This window comes from Cherax quadricarinatus, chromosome 57 (genome assembly GCF_038502225.1).
Source record: "Cherax quadricarinatus isolate ZL_2023a chromosome 57, ASM3850222v1, whole genome shotgun sequence".
NCBI lineage: Eukaryota > Metazoa > Arthropoda > Malacostraca > Decapoda > Parastacidae > Cherax > Cherax quadricarinatus.
The window spans coordinates 25,774,378-25,778,374 of NC_091348.1; positions in this window are offsets into that span (position 1 = coordinate 25,774,378).

Below are 3,997 nucleotides of genomic sequence, written 5' to 3' on the forward strand. Positions count from 1 at the left end.
TCTAAACCTCCATCCTGGGGCCCTCACTCTGATCTTCCATCCTGGGACCACTAACTCTGATCCTCCATCCTGGGGCCCTCACTCTGATCCTCCATCCTGGGGCCTCTCACTCTGATCCTTCATCTTGGGGCCCTCGCTCTGATCCTCCATCTTGGGGCCACTCACTCTTATCCTCCATCCTGGAGCCCCTACTCTGATCCTCCATCCTGGGGCCACTCACTCTGATCCTCCATCCTGTGGCCCTCACTCTCATCCTCCATCCTGGGGCCACTCACTCTGTTTGTCAATCCTGGGGCCCTCACTCTCATCCTCCATCCTCCATCCTGGGGCTCTCACTCTGATCCTCCATCCTTGGGCCCCTCACTCTGATCCTCCATCCTGGGGCCCCTCACTCTGATCCACCATCCTGGGGCCCAACTCTGATCCTCCATCCTGGGGACACTCACTCTGATCTTCCATCCTGGGGACCTCACTCTGATCCTCCATCCTGGGGCCACTCACTCTGATTCTCTATCCTGAGGCCCTCACTCTGATCCTCCATCCTGGGGGCACTCACTCTGATCCTCCATCCTGGGGCCCTCACTCTGATCTTCCATCCTGGGGCCACTCACTCTGATCCTCCATCCTGGGGCCCTCACTCTGATCCTCCATCATGGGGCCACTCACTCTGATCCTCCATCCTGGGGCCACTCACTTTGATCCTCCAACCTTGGGCCACTCACTCTGATCCTCCATCCTGGGGCCCTCACTCTGATCCTCCACTCTGGGGCACTCATTCTAAACCTCCATCCTGGGGCCCTCACTCTGATCTTCCATCCTGGGACCACTAACTCTGATCCTCCATCCTGGGGCCCTCAATCTGATCCTCCATCCTGGGACCACTCACTCTGATCCTCCATCCTGGGGCCCTCACTCTGATCCTCCATCCTGGGGCCACTCACTCTGATCCTCCATTCTGGGGCACTCATTCTAAACATCCATCCTGGGCCCCTCACTCTGATCTTCCATCCTGGGACCACTAGCTCTGATCCTCCATCCTGGGGCCCTCACTCTGATCCTCCATCCTGGGGCCTCTCACTCTGATCCTTCATCTTGCGGCCCTCACTCTGATCCTCCATCCTGGGGCCACTCACTCTGATCCTCCATTCTGGGGCACTCATTCTAAACCTCCATCCTGGGGCCCTCACTCTGATCTTCCATCCTGGGACCACTAACTCTGATCCTCCATCCTGGGCCCCTCACTCTGATCCTCCATCCTGGGGCCCTCACTCTGATCCTCCATCCTGGGGCCCTCACTCTGATCCTCCATCCTGGGGCCCTCACTCTGATCCTCCATCCTGGGGCCCTCACTCTGATCTTCCATCCTGGGGCCACTCACTCTGATCCTCCATCCTGGGGCCCTCACTCTGATCCTCCATCATGGAACCACTCACTCTGATCCTCCATCCTGGGGCCCTCACTCTGATCCTCCATCCTGGGGTCTCTCACTCTGATCCTTCATCTTGGGGCCCTCACTCTGATCCTCCATCCTGGGGCCACTCTCTCTGATCCTCCATTCTGGGGCACTCATTCTAAACCTCCATCCTGGGGCCCTCACTCTGATCTTCCATCCTGGGACCACTAACTCTGATCCTCCATCCTGGGCCCCTCACTCTGATCCTCCATCCTGGGGCCCTCACTCTGATCCTCCATCCTGGGGCCACTCACTCTTATCCTCAATCCTGGGGCCCTCACTCTTATCCTCTATCCTGGGGCCACTCACTCTGATCCTCCATCCTGGGGCCCTCACTCTGATCCTCCATCCTGGGGCCACTCACTCTGATCCTCCATCCTGGGGCACTCACTCTGGTCCTCCATCCTTGGGCCACTCACTCTGATCCTCCATCCTGGGGCACTCACTCTGATCCTCCATCCTGGGGCCACTCACTCTGATCCTCCATCCTGGGGCACTCACTCTGATCCTCCATCTTGGGGCCCTCACTCTGATCCTTTATCCTGGGGCCACTCACTTTGATCCTCCATCCTTGGGCCACTCACTCTGATCCTCCATCCTGGGGCCCTCACTCTGATCCTCCATCCTGGGGCCACTCACTCTGATCCTCCATTCTGGGGCCCTCACTCTGATCCTCCATCCTGGGGCTTCTCACTCTGATCCTCCATCCTGAGGCCCTCACTCTAATCTTCCATCCTGGGGCCCTCACTCTGATCCTCCATCCTGGGGCCTCTCACTCTGATCCTCCATTCTGGGGCACTCACTCTAGTCCTCTATCCTGGGGCCCTCACTCTTATCTTCCATCCTGGGACCACTAACTCTGATCCTCCATCCGGGGGCCCTCACTCTGATCCTCCATCCTGGGGCCTCTCACTCTGATCCTCCATCTTGGGGCCCTCACTCTGATCCTCCATCTTAGGGCCACTCACTCTTATCCTCCATCCTGGAGCTTCCACTCTGATCCTCCATCCTGGGCCCCTCACTCTGATCCTCCATCCTGGGGCCCTCACTCTGATCCTCCTTCCTGGGGCCACTCACTCTGATCCTTCATCCTGGGGCACTCACTCTGATCCTCTATCTTGGGGCCCTCACTCTGATCCTCCATCTTGGGGCCACTCACTCTGAGCCTCCATCCTGGGGCACTCACTCTGATCCTTAATCTTGGGGCCACTCACTCTGATCCTCCATCCTGGGGCCCTCACTCCGATCCTCCTTCCTGGGGCCACTCACTCTGAGCCTCCATCCTGGGGCACTCACTCTGATCCTCCATCTTGGGGCCCTCGCTCTGATCCTCCATCTTGGGGCCCTCACTCTGGTCCTCGATCTTGGGGCCCTCACTCTCATCCTCCATCCTGGGGCCCCTCACTCTGATCCTCCATCCTAGGGCCCTCACTCTGATCCTCCATCCTGGGGCCAGTCACTCTGATCCTCCATCCTGGGGCCCTCACTCTGATCCTCCATCCTAGGGCCCTCACTCTGATCCTCCATCCTGGGGCCACTCACTCTGATCCTCCATCCTAGGGCCCTCACTCTGATCCTCCATCCTCGGGCCCTCACTCTGATCCTCCATCCTGGGGCCAGTCACTCTCATCCTCCATCTTGGGGCCCTCACTCTGATCCTCCATCCTAGGGCCCTCACTCTGATCCTCCATCCTGGGGCCACTCACTCTGATCCTCCATCCTAGGGCCCTCACTCTGATCCTCCATCCTCGGGCCCTCACTCTGATCCTCCATCCTGGGGCCAGTCACTCTGATCCTCCATCCTAGGGCCCTCACTCTGATCCTCCATCCTAGGGCCCTCACTCTGATCCTCCATCCTGGGGCCCTCACTCTAATCCTCCATCTTGGGGCCACTCACTCTGAGCCTCTATCCTGGGGCACTCACTCTGATCCTCCATCTTGGGGCCCTCACTCTGATCCTCCATCCTGGGGCCCTCACTCTGATCCTCCATCTTGGGGCCACTCACTCTGAGCCTCCATCCAGGGGCACTCTGATCCTCCATCTTGGGGCCACTCACTCTGATCCTCCATCCTGGGGCCCTCACTCTGATCCTCCATCCTGGGGCCCTCACTCTGATCCTCCATCCTGGGGACCTCACTCTGATCCTCCATCCTGGGCCCCTCACTCTGATCCTCCAACCTGGGGCCTTCTGATACTCCATCCTGGGGCCCTCACTCTGATCCTCCATCCTGGGGCCCTCACTCTGATCCTCCATCCTGGGGCCCTCACTCTGATCCTCCATCCTGGGGCCCTCACTCTGATCCTCCATCCTGGGGCCCTCACTCTGATCCTCCATCCTGGGGCACTCTGATCCTCCATCTTGGGGCCACTCACTCTGATCCTCCATCCTGGGGCCCTCACTCTGATCCTCCTTCCTGGGGCCACTCACTCTGAGCCTCCATCCTGGGGCACTCACTCTGATCCTCCATCTTGGGGCCCTCACTCTGATCCTCCATCTTGGGGCCCTTACTCTGGTCCTCCATCTTGGGGCCCTCACTCTGAAT